Source organism: Mauremys reevesii, linkage group 4 (genome assembly GCF_016161935.1).
Source record: "Mauremys reevesii isolate NIE-2019 linkage group 4, ASM1616193v1, whole genome shotgun sequence".
In the NCBI taxonomy this organism is placed as follows: Eukaryota; Metazoa; Chordata; order Testudines; family Geoemydidae; genus Mauremys; species Mauremys reevesii.
Window position 1 is genome coordinate 16,712,201 of NC_052626.1, and position 25,571 is coordinate 16,737,771.

General features: G+C 44.3%; 1 long non-coding RNA gene across 2 annotated transcripts in view; it reads left to right on the forward strand.

Moving 5' to 3' along the window:
* The first annotated feature begins 425 nt into the window (after positions 1 to 425).
* LOC120405314 overlaps positions 426 to 25,571 on the forward strand; it is a 49,063-nt gene continuing 23,917 nt past the window's right edge. The window contains exons 1-3 of one of the 2 annotated variants that reach the window (XR_005598486.1): positions 426 to 1,019; positions 13,987 to 14,077; positions 14,661 to 14,774. This is a non-coding gene — a long non-coding RNA (uncharacterized LOC120405314). Of the gene's footprint in view, positions 1,020 to 13,986; positions 14,078 to 14,660; positions 14,775 to 25,571 lie in introns of those variants that run through there. The other variant, XR_005598487.1, reaches the window with a different exon arrangement.

A 25,571-nucleotide genomic window follows, 5' to 3' on the forward strand; every position in this document is an offset into this window, starting at 1 on the left:
CCCACTGCAAACACTTCAGGTACAACAATGGAAAACCCAGACAGGGCTCATGGCCCATCAGTGAGGACAATGGACTGTGAAAAGCTTGGCCTTCCTGTGGATGCTCCATACTGCCACTGACTCATGGACGCTGTGATCCTACAGAGTCAGCTGGTCTTGTCACCTGATACTAAACATTACCTGGGACTTCTTGTAACTTTCCACTGTAAAGGAAGGGTGTGTGTGTGTGTGGTGGGGCAGCTGCCCCACCCCCATGTGAGTGGAGGCTACAATAGGCCAGAGCGGCTGCGCAGGCCGGCAGCCAATTAGAAAAGGGCTTACTGAGAGCCAATCAGGGCTGACATTAGAGCCAGCCAATCAGGGCTAGGCCCTATATAAAGGCTGCCTAGGAGAGGAGCAGGCAGTCTCTCCCGGACCTTCAGAGGGGAAGGTCTGTCTCCTGAGTGAGAAGACCAGCACCTGGGACAGCACAGCGCAGCACAGTCTTGGGGGATCAGAAGGGAACTCCAGTCCACTACCTGCCAGGCTGTAGGCACTGAGGGAAGGGCCTAGCCAGTGCAAAGGGGCCAAAGGGGAAGCGGCCCAGGGAGAGAGGCGCACAAGGGGAGAGAAGGAGGGCAGGAAGGCTGCCACCAAAGGGTCCATGGATCCGGGTCCCAGTGTAGACGGTGGGCCTGGGTCCCTCCCTTCCCCCTTGCATGAACACCCAGTCAGTGGATGTGGTGATAGTGGACTGCACCAGACCCCTGACACTAGAGGTTAGACTCTGGGGTGTGGTTGATCACAGTGGCTGGGGTGCAGAAGGACTGCTGATAACACCAGACCCCCGGAAGGGGGTGAGACCGGAGCAGTGGGCACTGCCGGAGGGCAGTGTCCTGAAGGGGACGCTGCCGAGTGGGAAGCAACGGGGGTCCAGACAGCAGGAAAGGAGCAGAGGACGGATGGGACACCACCAGCAGAGGGTGCTCCACCAAGGACTGAGCTAATTCCTGGAGTCACTAGCGGGAGGCGCTGTGGTGGTGAGTCCCAACACCGTTACAGGGGGTCTATTTTGGGAAACAAAGGATCCCTGCCTTATGTCAATCCTGTGTAAGGGTGGGGAGGAAGGCAAATGGGGCTCCTCCTCTCCATGGCTGTCTGCCCAAGGAGAAAGGCTGCTAAAGCCACCTGAAGTGAAGGTGAGGGGGAGTCCAGACTGAGACAGGGGTCCAGTCTGAAAAGAAATATAACTGGAACGCTGAACCACAAAAACTTTGCAACCTGCCTAAAATAATATTTAGGGTAAGAAATTACATTTTGTAACCTGTTTCTTGAGTATATTGAGCTTAACTTGTGTATTTTGCTTTATTTGGTCAGTAATCTGCTTTGCTCTGTCAGTTATCTCTTATATTCACTTAAAATTCACCTTTTGTCGTTAATACACTTATTTCTTGTTTATAATATAACCCAGTTTATGTAATTTCTAACTGAGCGGGTGCAAGAAGTGGTGCACATCTCCCTTCACATTGACAGAGGGGGCCCATTTCATAAAATCTTTGGGTTTGTGCCCCTTAAAGGGAGTGGACAGTGTTGAGGCGAGCCCCTGAGACTGAATCTTTCCAGAGTGGATCTCTGTCTCTCTCTGCAGCTGGGTGTGTCCCTGCCTATGTGCTTGGCTGGAAGAGGCTTGTGATCCTAACCCAGCAAGGCCAGGTAAAGGGGACCCAGGCTGGCAGAATAGGCTGACTCAGTGGCATCCCAGCACATCAGGTGACCCCCCAAAAGGGCCCAAACCCCGCACACAGCTAAAGTTTATGTCATAGGCTTCCGATATCCCCAAAAGCAAAACGTAATGTCGCCTTTTCAGCAAAACGATTTACACAATGTATCAGTACAAAGGAGAACGGAGATGTTTACTTTTGATTCACAAAGAAAATGAGTAAGTGACTCCTCACCTGTTGTTGTTTCGATGACTGAGTATGTAGGCAAGTTTCTCATGGAGTATACACTTGCGTACTTTTCATGAGTTCCTGCAATGCATAATTAGGCTGTGGAACTCATTGCTATAGGATGTCATCCCAGTCAAGAACTCAACAAGATTCCAAGAGGGATTGGATACTTTTATGAGTAATAAGAACATCAGGAGTTAAAATAGTAAATACTAAGAGTTTTGGCATATAAAATCTTATGTTCAAATTTAGGGTTAGGATTCTCTGTTTTTTAATTTCAGTTTCCAATCTTTCATGGAAAATATATAGTGTTGTTTGACTAGCTCTCATCACAATATGAGTAATGCCCCCAGAGACGATGCATGACATCACAGAGTGTCTGCTGGGAATTGTGAAACAATAGAAACTAAAAGACGGTGTGAAAAAAATCTTTGACTTCTGTGGGAAAAGAGAAAGTTTAGTGACTCTTAAGAAACCCACCAGACTGCGTGCTCGGTCTTATCCCGCTAGAGGGGAGCTAAGGGGAATTAGACCCAGCTTAAATAGACAGCTCTACGGGCTGTGCAGGAGTTGGCAGAAGGGGGAAGCAGGGCCAGAACACGCTGTGCTCTGGCCAATCCAGCGCAGTCAGCTATTCTTGCTGGCATAAATAAGGTTCTGTCTAGACTTACGGGGTGCGTGTAGAGTACATACACGCTGCACGCCCCCGGCACAGATTTTTAATAGCAGTGTGGACGGTGGGGCATGGCTTAGATAAGTAGAGCAAAGACACACCAGAACCTCAGGGTTTATACCCTCCCTGGCTCTCCACACATCCAAGCAGTCCCCACCACACTCTACATTCTACAGTGTCTCACTGCCAGAGCCTTTCACTGCTGGGTGTAGCTGCACACCACAGTGTGGACGCAACCTGCTTCTCACTGCGATGTGTAGCCACACATACCCTACACGCTGCTGCTGCCACTGTAGACAAGGCCAAAGAGTCGCCCTGAGGATGCTCTAATTTAGTCAGTTCCCAGCTGGCCCTAGGATTGTGGAGGGTGGGAAAGTGCTTTAATGCAGACTGCAATTCGGGGGAATTCAAGATCTTTCTTCTTGTGGAAAGATTCCAGTGTGTTTGAGATGAGGGGGAAGAAGGGTTTGATAGAGTAGAACTGAAAAGTGAGCCCTGAAGTATAACCCCAGAATCCTCTTTTCTTCCCTTGTTCCTTTCTTCCTCATGTCAATTATCATCTTTGTTTTTTAGCCTTCACCCAAATGTTCATGACTTGCTCTCTTATATAAATAATCCAAAATAAAATTAAACTCAGCACATCAGATCCTGCTTGTCCAAACTGTCAGTGCTCGCTGGGGTTTTGATTCATAGTGAAACGCTCCTCTCTGATCTTGTTTTAGTTGTGTCGAGACAACCTTGGAATAATGCTTGGTTACATTAAAACAGCACATTTGGGCTACCTCCATAAATAAGATGCACTATACATGTCAAAACAAGTTCTTATGTAATAGAGATCTCTGTGGTTTCATTTACTAGTAACATCCTTTGTAAGTCATAACAAGGAAAGAACCAATCTCTGTGATATGGAAATTTCTTCTCAAGTGCATAAATTATGTCTTAGTGCTTCAATTGCTTGAAAAGTGGGGCAGTCCCACAGGTCACCGTTTCCATCCAAGTGATAAGATTTGCAAATATTAACAATGATTTCTACTTTATGCTAAGGATTAACTTTATAGCTATTAGGGGTACAATTTACGGGAAGGAAAATATCCCTCAAAGGCAGTAAATTATCAAAGTCGAGCAGTGAAGGAGGACATGTTATTTGGTTTGTCAAGTCTGAACTAATTTCAAAATGCCTAAGAGCTGAAAGGCCAAATATAACTTCTGAATCAAAGCACAGCAAACACTAGCACTGGTTAATGCTGTCTATTTTTCAAATTTGGTTCAATTTTTGTCATCGAGTCAGATGCAGAGGCACACAAAAGACACGTGGAAAGATAGCCATAGTATGACACTGGCAAAGCTGGGTTTTCTTCAGAGCTCTGCCACAAACTATCTGTGTGATCTCTGACTGGTCACTTAAGCCCAAATCTTCAGACGTGTCCTCTAATTTTAGTTGCCTTGTTTTTTTTGGTGCCCAAATTTAGACACCTGTAGCCAGGTAGAGGGTGTTGGGTGGAGGATTCTTTTTGTTCCTAATATACTTTAAAAACCCCTTATTGTCCTTAATTCTGCTGGTCATAGATTTCTCCTTGTGTCCCTGACTTCCCTTATCAATTTTTTTGCAATTCCTAGCTTATGATTTATATTTATTACTATCAACTTTCCCTTTCTTTCATTTGCCATATGTACACACACACACACACACTTACAGTTGACTTCACTTCCTTCAACTGTACAATTAACTGCACCTGCCATACCTGGGTTGGGGCATGGGGTTTAATTAGTAGAACCAGCTGGGTAAGGAGAAGCTGATTCTCCTATAAAGAACAGCAGGGAGCTGGAGACAGAGAAGGATTCTCAGAGACTCTGGAGTCTGCTGGGAGTAAGAGACATTCCCAAGACCGGGAATGGCAGCTGGCAGAAAGCAGTTGCCTGCAGGGAACTCTGAGTTTTCAGGGAAAAGGTTCCAGGCAGGGGGACCTGGGAGATCCCCAACAGGAAGACCAGAGCATTGACTTGATGGGGATCTGAAAAAGTCCCATGGAGGCATGAGGCTGAACTTGAGAAGAATTTGATTGAGAGCCCTTGAAAAGTGGGGAAACTGAGGCAGGCCACAAAGGATGTGCTTGGGAGGTGGCTGGCCCATATACAGTTCAAAACCGCTTTCTGGTTCAAAGATTTATCTTAAAAACTCCAGTCAAATGAAATATTAAACTAATTATTTAGTTTAGCCCTAAACAATTTTTTTTGCTTGAGTCACCAAAAATTTTGTTTTCAGTTTGATGCGAAATAATTGTTTTTGTTTTTCGGAATCACCAGCAAACTCAAAACTTCATTATTTGCACAGTTCCACTATTGAGTGCTTTAAGTCAAGGCAGAACTTAAGATGTCAGAGGGTGGAGATGGATGGCAGGAGAGAGATCACTTGATCATTACCTGTTAGGTTCACTCCTTCTGGGGCATATGGCATTGGCCACTGTCAGTAGACAGGACACTGGGCTAGATGGACCTTTGGTCTGACCCAGTATGGCCGTTCCTATGTTCTTATGTAAGATGCTTGGGGCTGTTAGGGGCCAGTCCTGCAATCCTTACTCAGGAGAGAAGTCTACTCGCGTGGGGAAGGGTTTTAGGATTGGCTCTTTAACAGGGACCTCGGGAAGCCTGTGGCAGGGGAAGGGACAGTGTGATTTGAAAGGTCTTTTCCTGGTGTCTGGGATTTCCAGTAAGTCAAAATACACATGCTCATGCGGTTGTGGGATTGTTTTGCGAACATTGGATCGCTCAGCTGCCTGTTCATCTTCCCCCTGCATTTGTTTATCTTGTGCCTTTTGTGGGAGGTGAGCGGGCATTTGAAAGTGCTGTTTGTTTGTTTAAAAGTGCCCCTTGCTGGGATGGCCTTATGAGACACACGTCTCATTTTTCCTGAACAGCCCCCAGGCAAACCTACTCCAGCCAAATACAACCAACGCAGTACAGCACATTCTGTCTCCCAGAGCAGACCGGGCTGAGCAGTGATGATTTCATTTCACTCTTAAAGGGAGGAGGCATCTTAGCATGAGGAATTCAAGAGAAGTTCTACAACTTACCATTTTTGAAATGATTAAACTTTAAGTGGAAAGTAATTAAAAAAATTGGTTAATCTCTAATTTGAGATCATGATGGCAGCTTCCTCCTCTTCCTATTTGAAGGGAGAGATTGGGGGCACTGCTCTGACATGGCCATAGATTTCTCCTTGTGTCCCTGATTTCCCTTATCAGTTTTTTGCAACATTATCAAAGCAGCATTCTCTGAGCAGACAAGTAGATTCAGGGACCAGACTAGAACTTTGACTCTGGTCTCCAATATTTCATCTCTCACTAAGCCAGCTTTGTGGGGAGAAAAGAGGAGTCCCCTCAGCCAGAGTCCAGAGAAAAATGGTAAGAAACAGCAGAACAACGCCCTGTTCTGCTCTGATCAGACTGGCACCTCTGCCATCCGTTCCTAGGGGGCAAAGAATAATCCACTCCAACTAGAGTGGCTAACGCTGAACTCCTAGTTTCTTGCTAAACCCTTGTCCCTTCCCTGCTTCTCAGTCCCATTTGGTGATTCCCCTGAGATTCCCACCCTCCAGCCTCACCACTTCTGCCTAGCTTTTTATCCTTTGATGCTATCGTTCAATCCTGCAGCTTTTTTCTTTACTATGTTCCAAAATCCATCCACTTTATTCCATCCTCAGAGCCTTGTCTAGCCCCCCCGTTTGTCTCTCTCAACTGGACAATTGCAAATTCCTCATCTCTGACCTTTCAAATACTCATCTTGCGTCTGTCCAATCAGTCCAAAATGTTGCAACAGACCTGCTCTGACCTCATCCATCCCCTTTTCAAGTGTCCTCACTGTCTTTCTGTCCCCTTCCATGTGAAATTTTGGGCAGGGACCTTTTTAAAAACTCTGTAAAGCCCTGTGTAAGCCAATACCTGCCTTGTTTTTTCAGAGGCCCTGATGCAATATGCTGGCTAAATACGTGACCTCTATTGGATGGTCCACAGAGGAGATACAAGCCTATGACTGCTTCCTGCTTATGGTCAAGTGTTAGAGACCTGTGCTGATGGCCTCAAGAGTCTGTTCCCTGCCTCTGACCACCTCTGGTACAGGGCCTTAGACGAGCACCTGTAGTTCAAGCCAACTTTAGGCACCTAATCTTGGAAATGCTGGCTCCAGTACACTGTGCACAACATACACACAATAACAGAGCTGCTCGGGACAGACATCACCAGACAGGGAGTGAAGGAAATGGCTGTAAAATACAAAGCCCTTAAGTGAAAGGTATTTGTTGAGAGAACCCAAGGAAGCAACAGAGGGTTATTACAGATAAATATTAATTTATTGGTGGAACCAAAACAATGAGACTCGCTCTTCGGCAGTCAAACTTTACAGCCATATCACCATAATGTCCCGTATCCTCTCTTCATCTTCTATCAGCATCTTGCAACTCAAGTTTCTTTACAAAGAGCTGCCTTCATCTGGACCCGGTGGCTTGTGCTCCTATGGAAGGTGAATAACTGAACCTGGCTATGGACATCAGGGTCACTGTGGTTGGCCTTCTCTTCAAAACAAAGGAAGGAAGGGATCTGCAGCTGGCATGTCACCATTAGAGTGCAATAGCAGAAGCAGGCATGCATTTTCCAAACAGATCTGATGCAATTCCTTGCAGAGAAGCAAAAGAAGAATTTGAGAAAGGAAGCTGTTGAATGTCTTGGTTGGTGTGTCTTGGAGTGTCTTGGTTGGTGTCATATAAAGTGACAACAGCGACAGCATTTCCAGACAAGTCCTAACAGTGGAAATGTTCAAGGGAATATATAGCACTGGTGGACTGATGCTATCCATTAGACTACACACAGATTTCCCTTTAATAAAGCACTACGAAATGGAGCTTCAGACTGAAACCAGTGGTTAAACACAGCTGTCCTTTTGCCTTGTGTGGGGGATTTTTCCCACATTATTTTTTTTTCCAATATGTAGCCTGAATCAGAATGGAAGAAAAATGGCTGAAAAATTCCACTTTCATCTTCTTTTGCATATTGGATTTCATAGGCCAAACTTTTAATTGCACGTCCAATTTTTCACACCCAAGTTTTGTGTGTACAAATTTGAGTGTAAAAGATGGAGGAGAAAAATTTTGTATGCCAACATTTTTAGGTGCAGGAAGTTGTGCCTGCAATTTTATAGGACTATTTAAAAATGTAGCTGAATGTGTTCCTAAATTATTTAAGCTAGAACACCTGTGCTGTACATTTTATATGCCAGAGTTTCAATTTAATTGTGTGTCTTTTGGCAATTGCTGTGTGATACCCTGTTTTTTATTTGTGACAACAGCACCTCAGCTGTTCCACTAGAGCTTCTAGAGTTGAGAGTATTGATAATGAAGGTCTACTGCTTGTTACAGTACCCGTGATAGAAAAGGATAGTGCAGTCTTTTGGAAACTCACAATAAACTAATTGGTCTGACATTCAATCACTGGAAACAGGAGTTCACCCCTTGGAATCAATTTATTGTAATTTTAAGAGCGTACAGGGAAACCAGTTTAGTACCTGTGTGGCTGGAAGAAGATCTCTTGATTATTTTGGGGGGGAAAAGTGCAAATATATTTAAAATAGTTGCAAGTCTAAAAATGTATATTTCAGGTTTTTCAGGAGCTGCATGCTTAAGTTATGTTTCTCAACAAACAAACAAATATTGTGTTATCAGAGATGTCAGCTCTTTCCTATGGCTTTTCCCGTTTCCAAAATATCTCAAGTGCTCTGGGCAGACATTTTATAATGATACAGGCCACTTCATTGCTGGAAGCTAGACTGTAATAACCTTTTAAGCATCACTCAGTCTAAAGTGTCTGTCTAAGTAATGTGTATAAATCACGGTATCTCCCCACTGACTTTTTCCCCCCACCTCTTCCTTGAAAGTTACTCGTCTAGTGCAAATTCTTGAAAAAAAGTAAATCCTGTTCACTTGACTCACTTATCACAACCAAGGGGGCTACTCGTTGGAGTAAGACAAGAAAGTTTGGATCCAATATGTCATTTCAGAAGGAATGAGAGTATATAGAGTGGAGTGGGAAAGTTAGTACTTGATAGATGATGCAATAAAGTATTTGTTACTGTCTTTTTCTTCAATTTTCTATAATATATTTAGATATTTATGGCCTGCATCATTGTAGTATTTAAGAACCTCACACTCTAACAGATTTTTAGCCTCACAGCATGCTGGTGAGGTAGGGAAATATTACCCACATTCCACCGATGGGGAACTGTGTAGGAAGGAAGAATGTCCCAATGGTTAGAGTAGTAGCCTGGGATTTCAGAGATGCAAGTTTGATTCCCTGCTTTGCTGCAGGTTTCCTGTGTGACCATGGCAGAATCATTTAGCCTCTCTATGCCTTGGCACCTGATCTGTAAAAGGGGGAATACTTCTTCCCTAAAAATAATAATATATGGAGATAGGTATATCTCATAGAGCTGGAAGGGACTCTGAAAAGTCATTGAGTCCAGCCCCCTGCCTTCACTAGCAGGACCAACTACTGATTTTGCCCCAGATGGACCCCCTCAAGGATTGAACTCATAACCCCAGGTTTAGCAAGCCAATGCTCAAGCCACTGAGCTATCCCTCCCCTATTTGTCTAGAACAACATGATCAAAGGGGAGACAGCACCCTAATGAGCCAAGAGGCTGTATCTCAGTACATCAGGAGGGATGAGTACTCTGTCCTGTAACTGTATAAAAGTAGGTCCCGGAGTGCGCATCTTTGTCCAGCCCAGGGGGCAGTGGAAAGTCCCGCCACTGACTGAGCTGTGTCCATTGCCCAGGGGCACATATTCATAGTATGTCCTGTAGAGTCTATAGGAAACTATTACTGTGCTTGGTTTGACAATAAACCTGGCTCGGGTTCCTTCGTACCTTACTAGAGTCTGTGGTCTTTGGGTGGTTCTCTCGGGGTTTGCTGTGTCAGCTATCTGCGCAGAGCCGGGGCAGCACACAGAGGGAACACGCAAGCAGCCGACTGTTATCATTGAACAAGAGCAGAGCACCACACCGGTAGCTACTGACAACGCTTAGGACTTTGTTGAGGGTTTTGTTTTGTTTGTTAATAGTTCTGCCATCTTTCTTTGGAAAATTTCAGAGGTATCCAGTTTGGGGAAAACTTTAGCTCCTTTCACTTTGAGGAGGAAGTCATCCATTGTTGGGAGGATATAGTTTTCTCTCACAACTGCTTCATTAAATCTTTTAAGATTCACACAGAGTCATATTTTTCCATTTTTCTTTATAATTGGTGCCATTGGAGCACACCATGCTGCTGAATCAGTGATTTTTTTTCCATTATGCTAATTCATTCCATTCTCTTTAACTCAGTTTCCCCTCTATGAAGTAATGTGATAGGAATCCTCCGAGGTGTATGTACACTATATAGTTCGGCATTATCTCTTAAGATTACTTGTACTTGGTCTCCTTTCAAAAATCCGATATCACCAATATTCCATTGAGATCTTCCATCTTTCTTGCTAGGCTCATTCTGGCTGCTATGCTGTGGCTGACTGGCTGAGCAGCTGTTGGTCTGTGGTCCTTTGATCACAAACATTCTGAATGTATAGATTTTGTCTTTATAAGTTGTTTCTGTAGTGAACTGGCCCATGCAGTTCAGAATACCTCTAGGGGTAGTCAGAGCTGTGTCAGGTGACTTCTGCTCTGGGAGGGGTTGCAAATGATTGGAAGTCCCTTCTGAGATGACTGAGGTCAGCTCCTGAGTCAATTTTAAAATCAGTAATCTTGCCATGAATATTCAATTTCACTCTCCAGGGAGGCTTCTGGGATCTATCGTGTGATGACACAGAAACAATGGCTCTTGATTGTCTGTAACATGAATCAACTGCTGCACTGACTGATTTGGTGCAGCAAACAGCTGCAAAATATCCATATTTTTTGCATTTATTACACCATGTGCCTCTGCTAGCCATATGTCTTGGGATATGACTTTTTCCACACCTTGTACATATAGCTTGGAATTTGCCCTTCTTAGCCTCAGCACTGTTATGATAATAACTTTTAACACGCATGCTGAGTCTCTTTCCTGCTTCTAAGCTAGTTTCTTGGTTTTTTAAGTTTGGCAAGTTGCTTTTGGTTTTGCTGTCTCACCAATTCAGATTGCTTTGCTATTTGAATAGCTTTGTCTAGGGTTAAGTCCATCTTCATTTGTAGGCTTCTGTCAAAGCCTAAAGGTTTGTATCTGTTAACACAATAACCAGCCAGTCTCTGATATTTTCATGTTTTACAATCCCCAAATCAGATTCCAGCCACTGCATGCAGAGCTCTTATAAAATATTCAACATTTTCCCCTGGTTTTTTAATTCTCTGGCGGAAGCATGCTCTTTTATGAAACACATTTCTCTGAGGTATGAAGTATGCATCAAACATAGCCAGAACCCTTTCATAGTCATCTTTGTGACTGTCTTCAGTAAAATCAAAGGATTTAAAGATATACTTTGCTTTCTTCCCTATAGCATAAATTAAAGAAGATACCTGTATATCTCCAGTTTCCTTGTGGAGCTTGTTTGCAATTAGAAATCTTGCAAAATACTGCCTCCAGTCTGTCCATTGTGAAGGTTTGCCAAGCTGAAGTTCGCTGGGGGCATTGAAGAGTAGTATATTGATGAGATCTTGTTCCTTCTGTTTGTGACTGTTGTTGGGCTGTTTTCCTTCTATTTCTGTTTCTCCCTTGGCACTGTCCTACTACTGATACTGTGCCATATACTTCTTGTACATGGTAGATCGCAGGCTGGCATTAGCAAGTCTGGCTTTTATATCAGATAGAGACTGAATACCCAGCTTATTTCTCAGGGAGATATACACCAGATGTGTTCACAATAGGATGGTTTAATGCTCTGGTATGGCTAAGGTTAGTTTAAATAAGATATTTTACACACAGTGCTAGCTAGTGGCTGAACAGTATAATAGTTTAGAATTTCTTTCCATTTTATTTCTGGGAATCACAGGACTGGAAGGGACCTCGAGAGGTCATCTAGTCCAGTCCCCTATCATGGAACATGAGGATTTCCAATTCTCTCCAAGTATCACAAGTAAAAATAAATTTCCTGCTAGTCCTGTTTGTGCAGATCACACCACTGGAAATCTCTGCTAATGAGCGTCACAAGTGATGTTACAGGTCAGGATAAAGGTGCCACACCAGAGCTATGTGAGAAGTTTGTCCAACTCCTCTCTGTACCATGCCTACTTCAAACCAGTGTTAGTGTTGGCTCACTTTCATGAGCACGGAATTCACACATGATGGCTATGTCTGCACTCAGGGTTTTCTTGAGTTCCCCAGCACTCGTATAGCACTCGTGCAGCTTCAGTGCTAGCAATGATGAAGTAGTGTTAGCATAGATCAGATGCTGGCAGTTTTATCCCCATGTCACTAACAAGGCCAATTTGGTTCTTTAACAAAGCACCCTGCTGAAAACATGGGGTGAAATCCTGTCCCTTTAGAAGTCAGTTGGTGTTTTCCCTTTGACTTCAATAGGGGCAGGATTTTACCCTGAGAGGAGAAAAAGCAGAACTTGTATTTTGGAACTTCGGAACACTTAATTCATCAGCCCCGGTGGCACCAAGGACAAAGAACTTGCTTTTTGGACATTCTCCTTGTTTTCTACCTACATCATTATCTCTGTGCATTTTAGAATTGTATTTTATAGTGTTGGTTTTTATTTGTTTGTATTACGGTGGCATGTGTAGGCCCCAAGCACATCAGGGACCTGTTGTGTCCTGCAATGTATAGACACACACATAATAAAAGACAGCCCCTGTCCCAGTGAGCTTACAGTCTGAAAAGACAAGACAGACAAACTGTGTGTGTTTAGGGGGAGGGAGACCAGAAGGATGATTCTTTCTTTTTTTGCCCAAGGTCACCCAGGAGGTATATGATAGACAAAGCCAGGAATAGAACTGGGTCTCCTGCATCCCCAGCCAGTGCTCTATGCACTGGACTACGCAGCCTGTCTGAACTCAGGGTTCTTGTAATGTGCTCTCCTGTCACCTCCTCTGGAACCTGAAGCCCTCTATGTTCTATAGACTAGGTACAGCACAGATAACAACATCAGCGCAAGATTCCCCATAATACCCCACCAATACGTTTCAGCTACTGCTAGGAATGAGCGGGCAGTTTAGCTTCCATAACAGTTCAGGTTCTGGCCTCTTTTCCAAGGCGACCAACAAAGATACCAATGAGTGCAAATTGGGATGATGTTTGTCGTGATGCTGGCACTTGTCCATTGGGAGCGAGGCTGCTACTACTATATCATTTCACACAGGCCACTGAACAGCTGTCAGATGGTAATAACTGTGGATAACTCATATCCTGGAGGATTTGAACTGATGAAATAAAGGTGAAAGGCTATATTAGAGCATTGCCGACCTCTGCAAGCCATCCAACCCTGTCCTCACTAGATTGTTTGTTTTTGTTTTATTCTTCCCAACAAAATAACAATTTTAATACTAAGAAAAATATGACAAGCTAAATCTTACATGCTTAAACTTCATTAAAAAGTGTGGGTGAATTTATGAAGTTCTTAGGCTAAAGTCTCCTAGACGTGGCTGGGTTAGATCCTCAGCTCCTTCCTTAGTTTTTAACTCATCCCATAATTGGACAAAACCTCATTGACTTTAGTGGGAGTTTGCTTGAATAAAAACCAAATGATGACCTCAGGATTGGCCCACTGGGGAGTTTTACCTGAGTAAGGAGTAAACTCTGCCAGATCCTGCCCTGTGGGCAGAAAGGAACAAGCTGGGCATGTATCTGTCACCGGCCACGCAGCATTGGACTGTGTCACCTTTGCAGCCAATGGAAATTGAAGACCTTCAGGATCCAGCCCTTTATTTGAGACATTATGACAACAGCAACTTCAGCACAGGCTGGAACTCAAAACAGCACCCAGGTGCTGGAACCAGTGATAACAGCAACAGAATGCTTTGCAGTTTTGTTCTATGTCTTCCAACACCTGCTCTATAAAAATTGTTCCCACGCACATCTCTCGTTTGCAAGGAGGACATAGGAGCAAGTGCACACTTACATCTGAGCTGCTCTATGTACGTAGGTGTTTCTATCCCTCTTTCCTCTAATCTAGTTCCTCTGAGGCTTTGTCTACACACAGAAGTTGCACTGATTTAGTTAAAGCTGAGCAAAATGCCACTAGGGCCCTCTTATTTCAGTTTAAACCAGGTTTATTTTAGCGTAGCCAAGTGGATTAGGGATAGGTTGAAGCTAAATCAAAATAAACCACTCAGGCTGAAATCAGCGTGTCCACGCAGTGGTTTCATGGATTTAACGCAATCAGTTTTAAATCACACCTTAAGTTTAACTGATGCAACTTTCTCCTGCAGGCAAACTTTGAGCTTGTTTGATCGTTTTCCCAGAGCTACAGATCACTTAAACAGAGACCCTGGAGATGGCGACCAGCAATCCTGCTGTCAGGTACGTAATACTGCTCTACCCTAAAAAAGCCCGAGTCAGAACCCCACTGTAAAATGTTGGACATTGGCCCTTGCCCACCCTCCTCTGAGTGACCTGTCGAAGTGGTGAATAATCCATTCAATGGCTGGAGAGTTTGTATGAAAGCTTTTTATACCATGAAGCACCGGGGGCTGAAAACAGCAATCAATTCCAGCTGTTAACCCCTCCCTCCACAAAGCCCTGAGCTCTTATTACCTCACTGATCAATTTAAACTAGCATGTCAAATATTTTCTATACAACTGTTGCCCTTTGTACATTTCATACGTTGGAACACGCTTTTTCAGAGCATTTACACCCTATGCTTATCTTTGGTTTGAAGAGAATCAAGAATTCCCAACTGCCAAGTCACACTTTTATTTAAAGCTTTAATTGTCTTAAAGAAAAAGCCATTTTGAAATCTAGCCCTTTGGATCCACCGAGGCAATTTATTATCCGATAAGCCCTTTTAAGCTTTGGAACAGGTTAATGTGCCTCAGCATCTGTATAATTTGTCTTCGGCTGTTTTACCCTGTTTATATGAGGATCTCCATTTTGCTTTGGCAGCACAATTTCTTTTCTGCTCCTGCAAATTAAAAAAAACCCCACCCTACTAAGCTGGAATGCTCTGCAGCTGTGAAAACCTATAATAACTTCAGTCGGATTACAACTACATCAAAGGTATTATAGATCCCTAAGTAACATATTTACTAGGCTTTTCAACAGCTGTGTAATTAGCCCTGGATTACTACTTTTCTGCCACATCTTTAAATATCCACATTTTTCAAAACTTACCCGAATTGAAAGAGGAGGTTTTCTCCTTCACTGAAGATCAGTTTTTCTAAGATGGTTAAAAAAACCCCACCAAACCCCCTAACCTGCCTCCACTGCCTCCTAGGAACTGGGATCAAGGTATCTGCTGTCCCTCCCCCAGCTGCTTTGAACATCTGATTGATTACTTAGGTAATTAGACTGGGGTGGGGGGTGTAATATCCTTTGTGCAGTACTGTGAGTAGTCAGTCACTAAAAGGCTTTGAGATAGCAGCTGTCCCCGTTAGTAGTCCACATTCTCCCTGTACAATAGGGGAGATGGCAGAAGGTGAGGAAAAACTCGTGCCTCCACAAGAAGGAATAAAGACTCCATATGTCTCCTGCCTCAACAGATGCTTCTTCAGGGTGACCCTGTTTACTACACTACCTCCACCCCCTGCCATTGCACGGACCTCAATCACCGCACAGCTGACAGGCCCCATTCACAGGCTTGTCTCCAGCAAGACTTGCCTTCATGCCCTGCTGATGCCGACAGACACTTTGTATGGGGTTTTTGTGCCCTGGGTTGAATTGGAGAGCGCATTAAGTCATAGAATTCTCCTGCTGTGTTCCTACACACTTCTGCTGTCATTCCTTTTCAGAGCCTTTTGTTATTCAATTGTCTTTATTCTGGGAACAGGGAACTAGGAGGGAAGGGGGACTTAAAAATTACCTTTAATACTAGCTGTTATTGTTTCCATTATAAATGTCAGGATAAGATAGCATTTGAACCGCTAAACAATTTGAAGGATTTTGCCCCACCAGCATTTATAGTAAATGGCAACTAGCTGCTTTCTTTTGCTCAGGTCGCAGGCCTACAAGCAGGTCATCAAAGGGAAGTGTGATGGAGACCTTTTTCTGGCCTGTGAAGGAAATGTTGATTTTGGGGTCAGCTGCTGCTACAAACAAATGGGACTTTGGACTGAGTTTTCTCTTTGGAAAATTCTTCTGAAGAAAAAAATACTGCCTTGTATCTTTCTGTCGTAATTCTTTGATACACTATCTGGATGTCTCAGACACATGTTAAAGATCCAGCCAACTGGGCCCGTGGGCCAACTTACTACCTGATTTTATAAGTGCCATTCACTAGCTTTTAAATAGCAGTTATTTAACAAGCATCTTTTTAGTGTGGTGCCTAAGAATTACATTCGCAGTTCCTAGTACACTACTCTGACTGCTATCTAATGTCCTGCAGGCAGAGCTTAACGTGTGGCCTTAAGTGGCTTGATTCATCTCAGGCTAAATATGAAGCAAGGGGACACATTACGGCTCAGCCCTGACTCTAGTGCTTATTACTATAAGTAGTTCTGTTCAAGGCCCTAATTCAACAAAGCACTGAAGCACATGTTTAAATCCATCCTTATTCATCAAAGCAAATGTGATCTGCAGCACTGGACCCTTATTGAATGGATCCTATAGAACTCATGCCTTTGTAGTAGGACTCCTTGTGTCTGTTCAGAGTAACATAGTGGAATACATACAGGTTGTAAACCTCTCAGTAGGTCGGTGTGAAGCACTTTGATGTTCATTTTGCAATATATGTCCTATCACTTTCCTTGTTCGTGCCATATTGTTTTGAGCAAGCTCTCAAAGCTTATAGCAGGAGTGACAGATGCTTTGTGAGACAAATGAAAGTATCACTTTACATTTTCTGGTCCCATCTGGTTCACCATATCATCCTTTTACTTAGAGCCCGATATGCTGCAATACAAGGCTGGTGCAACTGTATGGCCAAGTGGATATTATTATGATGAAATACACAATGTTTGTCAACTGATATTTTCACTTGGGAAATAGTTCAGATGGCTATGTTGAACTCTTGTGGGGTGGGGGTGGGGTAGGAATTTAAATTTGATTGCTTTTCCAGAGGCATGTTCTGTGCCCTTGCGGTGGCCCTGGGACAGGAGGAGTTCTGTGCCCCCGTTGATTATTGTGGGGCCCCATTCCCCTGCTTGTGCAAGCCCCTGACTTCTCCTATTCCCTGTCATGTAACACCTTGCCACCACAAGAGGCAGTAGCTCAACATTAATTGTGATGCCACGTGCGACTGGCCCTTGATGTGTGCTGAGCATTCCACCCCCTAGTATATCTTTATTGTAACGGAGGAGTCAGTTTATTACAATACGAATGTTCAGTTTCCAAAAGGTTGGATGATGATATGAAACAGGACACACCCTCCTTAAAAATCTCCTAGGAAGCCAAAGAAATTTGCATGCCATATCAAAACACGTCACAAATAAATTGTTTACAGCAGGCCCCAATGACATTTAAATGTAGCAGAGACAGCTGCAAATAGGCTCTCTCAAAAAGATGGTGTGTTTTGCACATTCTTTTGATTCTGCCCATAATATTTTAGAAGGCAATGAAACCTTTAGCAGCTATCCCTCACCATAACAAAACAAAACCAAAAAATTGATTTATGCATTTCATTCGGCAGTGTCCTCCTACGGCTTCTCACTCGGAGAACGCCACAGATGAGCATGCCGCTTCGCACTGCAGAGAAAGATGAAAACGCCCTGTTACAAAGCCCTTACAGAGTAAGGGCTTGATTGCCCCTTCTCAGGCAAAATCCTGTCCTTGCTCATTCCATTGGGTGCAGAGTTTGCCCCCAGGATGATGGAGCCACCTCCAAAGGCTGCAGCTTCCCTAGTGTTGTTTCAGATCCTGAGGGATCACTGGGCTATCTGTGCTTAGGCCTTGTTTGTCCCCACTGGCAGCCTCCCTACTCTCAGGGCTTCTGAAGCTGGTGGCTGACCTAGGGATGTCCCCCTCCTTGAGGCAATCATGCCTGGGGCAATATTATCCTTCTGCCGTAGCGTCTGCAGGGCCAGTAGAGGGATGATATGCATCTCCCCAGGCTCCTCAACTCCCTGTGCTCACCCAGCAGGCCAGGCCCCAGGCTCACAAGTTGTCCTCTGCAGGAGAGAGAACTGTGCCACAGAGGCAGCTGAGACTCTCTTCCATGTCATAGGGGTGTGATCTGAGTGTGGAGGGCACTCCTTCCTGTGTGGATTGGGGAAGCTGATGGTTAACTTGAGACCAGACCAAAAGGAAGAGATGGCAGCACAGGTGTGGGTGGGTAGGAGAAAGGAAGGCTGATGACTAGGACAATACAGCTGTGTGGTCCCGTGGCAGGTCAGTCTACACAGCTAGTAGGTAAATATGCTGGTTAACATTAGGACTGGCTGAAAAATTTCCATTGAAATGTTTATTTGATGAAAAATGGACTTTTCAACAAAACCATTTTTTTTCCCCCTGCAAAAAGCATCAGCTTCCCACAGAAAATTTGGATTCTTTCACTGGAAAAAGAAATGCCCTTAAACCTGAAATATTTTGATTTGGCTAGCCTGCCAGGGCGCCTCATGGGAATTATCATTTAGTTTCCTCATTCTCCCAGTCTCCTCTATGGGCTGGACTACATCTCCCATAATGCTCAACGGCTAGAGACAAGAAAATGCTCAACGGCTAGGATGATTCCCTCCATCTCGAGCCCCTTCTCAAAACCTATGGTTTGTAGGAGGCTTACAAACAAGAGCCACACAGAAAGAAAGGTGCTTGTAGTAAATGTGACTGGTGTGCTCCCCTCTCCTCTCCCTTGCACAGTTTTCATTTCATTATGTTGAATGGCTGAACTGTGATTACCTTGCACCAAGGACACTGCTCACAGACATACCCATACAGGGCCAGTTTTCATAAGTGCTGAGCTCCCAACACCCCGCTCCCCCCGTCTCCAGTTCAAGCCAGTGCGGTGCATAGCACCTCTAAAAATCTAGGCCCAACTTGTTAAAATACATCAAAACGATATGAAAGGAAAGTGGCACCGTGTTCTTATCCCAGAACGTTTCCATTCGTAGCGTATATCTTACATATTAGGGGGGGAGGGATAGCTCAGTGGTTTGAGCATTGGCCTGCTAAGCCCACAGTTGTGAGTTCAATCCTTGAAAGGGCCATTTAGGGATCTGGGGCAAAACCAATACTTGGTCCCCTTAGTGAAGGCAGGGGGCTGGATTGGATTGGATTGGATTTGATGTGATGACCTTTCAAGGTCCCTTCTGTTAAATCCTTGGGGCAGCCAGTGTAGGAAGCAATCACTTGAGGCCAGAGAGCAGGCAGCCACAACCAAATACACAACATATTCCTCCCCTAATAAGAACATCCCCAAATAAAACACACACTAGACTAGAGAAGGAGGGAGTGGAGAAACAGTTCAAAACAGGTGACGATTGATCTCGGTCCTCAGAAGTGAAGAGAAGTCAGACCTCAACTGCAGATGGGTCCTGAGGATGGCACATGACCTGCAACAGCTATCTACATGTCGCCGCCAGGTAAGATTCTCTGCAGTCCGACTGGATAGTGAAGTGGACTGCAGTATAGAGACTTCTGGCCATTTGGGATGGCCAATCTATGCCACCTTCCTTCAAGGGGGCCAAGGGCAAAGTCAACGGAAAGTCAAAATACGCGTTTCAGGGCAGTCCCAAGGGTGTAGGGGGTGGCACTGGGGTGCATTCCTCACACCCTGACATGACATACAAGCTTTTGCCTTCTCTTCAATAGCGCTGTCCAGTCCAGGCCAAAAAAAATAGCGTGCAATTTTTTTCTTGCGCACTATTCCACAGTGACGGAATGTAACTGTTCTAACATCTGTGATCTCAGTGGTGGTGGAATAATGACCAAAACCATGACAACCAAATACACAACACCTTCCAGTTCTAGGAGATTGATATATCTCCAATTATTACCACTGCAATTGGGGTGTGCATGTTTGCAACATGTGTAGTCATACTTGGCTAGCATTGGTACCAGTAGCACCCAGGAACCTCACTTCTCTGGCAGCTAGCCTGTATTGAAGCCCATGCTGCAGCAGCTTCACTGTTATACCCATGTTAGGTCAATTCAATTTAGCTCAGGTATGTCTACATGTGCTTCAATCACTCCTCTGTTTACAGTGTAGACGTGCTTAGAGACATGACTATACACCCAATAAATGTGAGAAACTATTAGACAAATCAATATTCATATTTATTGGATAAACCCTGAAATTTCAACTCTTCTATGGCAGTGGATTTCTCACAGCTTATTCCACGGAATCTGCTATTTTGCTACTAGCCAGGAAGATGGCAGAGAAATTAGGACAGACAGAAATTCATTTTCTATTTTAATCAGTGGAAAAAGCCCGGAATTTGAGTACCAATTTTTGGTATATTTCAATGCATATTTAACAATGTTTTTCAGGTAAGCATTGTTTTCTTTTAACTTTCGTTCCTTTGATTTCTGGAAGATACCCAGAAATTTCAGATGAAGATCAATAGCCCCTCTCTCCACATGGGGAATGGTGCAGCTCTGATTCCTATACCCATTTTCTTACTTCCAGACCAGACTACTCCATCAAAGGCTCAATAGGTAGGTGGAGTCTGGGGCTGAAATCAGGCTGCAGGTTGTGAGTGTAAGTGTGGTCTGAGTTGCAGAGTATCACCAGCCACTTTTGCACTGGTTTGACTCCTGCCGTATGGCCCCTGAGCCCATGGAATAGAATAGAATCTGCACAGGCGGTCTCTCCAGCAGGCACAGAGCCGGCTCTCCCACGTCCAATGCCCATTGCAGCTGAAAGCACTCGGAAGCTTGCAGTGAGTCCCAGGCGATGCTCTGCACCTTGCTGCAGGATCTGGTCCTACAGTGCTGAAATGAGGACGCATAGCCTGGGGGCGGGCTCTGGCCTGAGAGTACTGAGCAGAGGAAGCAGGGAAGGGCAACAAAACTTTGAGGCACACTGTTCTCAGGGCTCAGGTTACTGATTTTTATCTGAAATTCCTGAACACTCTTTAGGGCTAAAACTAAATAAAGCATCACAGGGTTAAGTTAAAACAAAAGGAAACTTACTTGATTTTAAGAACAAATATACCATAAACATCAAGATATACGGTCTCTTCCATCAAGGCTCATAGATTTAACTGTCCTAAATCCTCTTGCCTGGTAGCAGAAAAATGGCATCCTCCTTAAATTAAGTGAGTTTGGGACAGATTTTCTGGTCTGTGGTGCAAAGTAGCCTTAATTCCCTTCTGTGATTTGCTGGGGGTGGGGAGGAGGGGGTGGGGTGAAGAGGTTGTCTCAGCTCCATTAATCTGTTTTCTCTATAGGATGTGTGTGAAATTCCATCTCCAGGACATTAGCATGAGTTTCACACACACACAGCAGAGCAGAATAATAGAGTTGGGTCCATTGTGTAGAGCTGAGAAGGGCCCTTTAGCCTCAGTCTGCACGGATCCATCCCTGATGCTTCCCATTGTTCCTAGGCTGGTATTACACAATCTGGGATTACGTCAAGGCTTTTCCTCTCTATTTCTAAAAGCCATGTGTAGAGTTTTAACTGTGAAACGCCCATGAAAAACATATGGTGGTTAAAACTTGGTGACGTGCTTTGCAATGACAATTTTGTGGAGGGTTAGTCTACAATGTAGTTTGATCCACTGGGCCAGATCCTTCTCATACTGCCATTGACAACAGTGGAGAGCTCTACCAATTTTCACTGGCTGAGGCACTGGTCTCTTATTTTATATATTGCATGTACATATTTGGGAGAAATTTTAAAAGGCATTATTTATTTATTTATTTATTTATACTACAATATCAACCAGGAGCCCTACTCATGGATCAGGGACCCCCCTGTGCTAGGTGCTGTACAAACACAGAACAGAAAGACTTCCCTGTCTGAAAGAGCTTACAGTCTATGTATAGGACAAGAGACAACAGCGAGATACAGACAGACTGATGGGGAAGAACAAGGAGATGAGGAGACAATATTGATCAGCATGGTAGGCAGTTGCATCACCAGTGACCTAACTGTTGTCAAGATTTTGGAGGCAACACAGCAAAGGCGAATTTTTAGGAGGGATTTGAAGGTGGATAATGAGGGAACTTTGTGGATGTTTATGGGGTGCTCCAAGTGTGGGGGGCAGCATAGCAGAAAGCGCAAAGTGAATATTTAAAAATATGACATGCAGATGATGATGGCTGGTATCATGGATGGATCAGAGTAGAAGACCATCTGTTGATAGCAAATGAGATGTGATATGTAGGGCAGGGGTAGCCAGCAAAGGGCCTTGAAAATGAAGACAAGTAGCTTATGTTTGATGCAATAGAGAAGAAGGAGCCAGTGGAGAGATGCAAAGAGAGGAGTGACATGGTCAGAGCCATGGGCTAGGAAAATGCTCTTTGAAGTAGCATTGTGGAATGGATATGAGCAGGGCAAGATTGCATTTGTCCAGGGCAGAGAGAAGGCAAGTAATTGAGACGCAAGGTGATGAGAGCCTGATGAAGAGTTTTAGCTGTGTGGATGGGTACAATTTGCTAAAGGATCCTATCACAAGGTTAATATGGATGGGTGTATTAAATGTAAGGGAAATAAGATATCCCCTGTGATAGTGCTGGTTGCATATCTGCAAAGTGCATAACACAAAGGGCCCTGATCCTGGCTTGGTACCCCTAGGTAGTATAAAAAAGAATAGTAACTATATTGAATATAAACAAATACAATATGCTAAATGGCAGTTAATAATGGAAAAATTGACAAAAACTCTAGTGGCTACATCAGTAACGTAAACCAATGCTCCTCTATGCTCCATGCACTATGTGTTAAATATTTAACAACTATATTGCAATAAACAATGTTGTTTCAAAGTGCAGAGTATTTTGAAGTATCTTTTACTCCAAGAAGAATTACATACTCAAACCTCCTTAATAAAAGCCACAATCTGTGATGTTCTTGATGTGCACAGAGTGAGACTACACAGTATGATGACATTCTTCAAGAGGTCTTTAATGAATTAATGCCTCTCCAAATAGATTTAAGCTTACAAAAAGAAGATGTGTGAATGATCCTAAATCACTCAGAGCCATTTTATTCAGTGCCTATTGATTTTAGTGCCAGTAAACCTCATTGCTGCTTGCATCTGATGGGTATTACATTATATCCTTCACAGCACACGGTGGGATTTAATGGCGCCAAAAATGTAATTTCAGCACAAAGTCCAAAAGTCATTATGACATCAGCTCTTCTCTCAAAGTTACGGTACCTTAGGCTCAAACTTCTGAAGAAATTAGAGGCATTTCTTTGAAATCATTGCAAAGAACTTGCTTCTGAGTCTGCAAATGCACCTTTGGAAGTTGAATTGTTTTTAGAAAGGAAAATGGTAATGTTCAGCGTTTTCTCCCAAATTCTTTGCATTTATTTTTTATTTAAGGTCATAAGACTGGGAGGGAAATCTTGGGTCGTAGACAGTCCCCAGCTGTCATTGGCCAGCCCGTCCTATAATCTCATTTGTATTAGTATTAAAGTAATGCTTAAAGGCCGCAGCCACAATTAGGGCTTCCATTGGGCTAGGTGCTGCATGTGCACCTAGTAAATGGCAGTTCCTGCCCCAAAGAGCTTTCAGTCTAACTAGACAAGACAGGTCCAATCATCGCTATCTGAAATACCCCAGAAAGAAAAGAAGTTTGGTTGGTTGCAAAGAAATAGCCCCCTCAAGCTGGCCTGCATCAAAGGAGGGACTGTCTCTGCTCCAGCTTGTTTATATGGCAGGTCTGGTGATATTCCCAAACACAACAACCTTGTCACTTGATTCCAGCAGCCTTTGAAATGCTCTGCTTTGCACATAAGTAGTATAAGGGCCCTACCATCAATCAAACCCTAACCCCGCCCCTAACCCCGCCCCTTGACCCCTGTAGCCCCTCCCACCTGTCACCGGAAGTCCCACCCTCTGGGTCAAGATGGCCACATGACCGAAGTGAGGTGGGTCATGTGACCCCTCTAAGAACTCCTCCCACCTCTACCAATCAGGAGGGGTTTCGTCCAAGGACCACCCCCAGAAGAGATTTGCCCAATCAGGGTGACTTCCGGGCGGGTGACGTGGGTCATGTGACCCCTCTAAGAACTCCTCCCACCCCTACCAATCAGGAGGGTTTCGTCCCGAAGGACCACCCCGAGAAGAGATTTGCCCAATCAGGGTGACTTCCGGGGCGAGGTGTGTCATGTGACCCCTCTAAGAACTCCTCCCACCCCTCTACCAATCAGGAGGGTTTCGTCCAAGGACCACCGATAGGAATTTTTCCCCAATGAGTGTGAGTTCTGTGTTGGTGTGAGCGGGCCTTATGTGGGTCGTGTGACCCCTCTAAGAACTCCTCCCACCACCCTCTACCAATCAGGAGGCGTTTTGTCCCGACAGGACCACCCGAGAGGAGATTTTGACCAATCGGGTGACCTCTAAGAGCTCCTCCCAAGGCCCTCCGCCAATCCGAGTGCAGCACCATTACCCCATAAGTCCCAGCGCCGGACAGAGGAGGCCATTTCTTACCAAGCACACGTGTTTTAGAAAAGCGTGGAAAGGCTGCCGAGAGGAAACATGGACTCCTTCACCACCCCCGTCAGAACTTCGGACTTTGTTTTAGACCCAAGCACCATACTTATGTGGCGCAGGCGCTACGTCAGCGACAGTTCTGAGGAGGAGGAGGGAGTGACCGAGGAGCCCTTTGGCCCAGCCGTTGATGGATAACCCAAACCCGACACCTCGTGAGGCACCCGAGGAGCCTGATGGCCTCTCTTTGTCCACCCCTCAGAGCCTGATCGAGGAGTCACCGGTGGACAAGGCAAACGGAAAAGACAGCGCTCAGGTAAATGAATGATTAAGAAACGACAGTAGAAGAGGAGGTAATGAGGCTAGGAATGGGGTTTGTGTAAAAAATTAAAGAAAACCAACCAAGCAGTTGGTGTACTTATACTGTTTCTTTTTCTGAAAATCTCTCAACAGCTCGACGATGCCTTTCTAGACGCCTTAAAGAACCTGCGTATCAGTAACCCGGTGGGAGTAAATAGATCGAACATCAGCTGTTTTTGCTCATGTCCTTTTCACAGATTTTAAGCCAAAAAAAAAAAAGGACAAAATGGAAGAATGAACCAGCTCAGACTTACCAGGGGGTGATGGCGTCCATTTTACAGCCGTCTGTAAAAACAAAACAAAACAAAAAGATTATGTTAAACCAGTCAATTAATAAAATTTTTATTTAAATGTGTCAATATGAGCATGCGTGTCCATTTTTCATACTTGTGGTAGTAAAAGAATGAACCAGCTCAGACTTACCAGGGGGGTGATGGTGGCCATTTTACAGGCGTCTGTAAAAACAAAATGGAAGAATCAATCAGCTCAGACTTACCAGGGGTGATGGCGTCCATTTTACAGCCGTCTGTAAAAACAAAATGGAAGAATGAACCAGCTCAGACTTACCAGGGGTGATGGCGTCCATTTTACAGCCGTCTGTAAAAACAAAATGGAAGAATCAACTAGCTCAGACTTACCAGGGGGTGATGGCGTCCATGTTACAGCCGTCTGTAAAAACAAAATGGAAGAATCAACCAGCTCAGACTTACCGTGGGGGTTATGGCGTCCATTTTACAGCTGTCTGTAAAAACAAAACAAACAAACAAAAAAAAGATTATGTTAAACCAAGCAATTAATAAAATTTATTTAAATGTGTCAATATGAGCGTGTCCATTTCCATACTTGTGGTAGTAAACGGTACCAGTAGCAGTCATGTCTACGCTGACGGCTCTTTTAAAGAAAATATATTACAATCCCAGGAAGTTGGGAGCTTTGGCGGAGTGAGCCCGCTTGTTCGCGA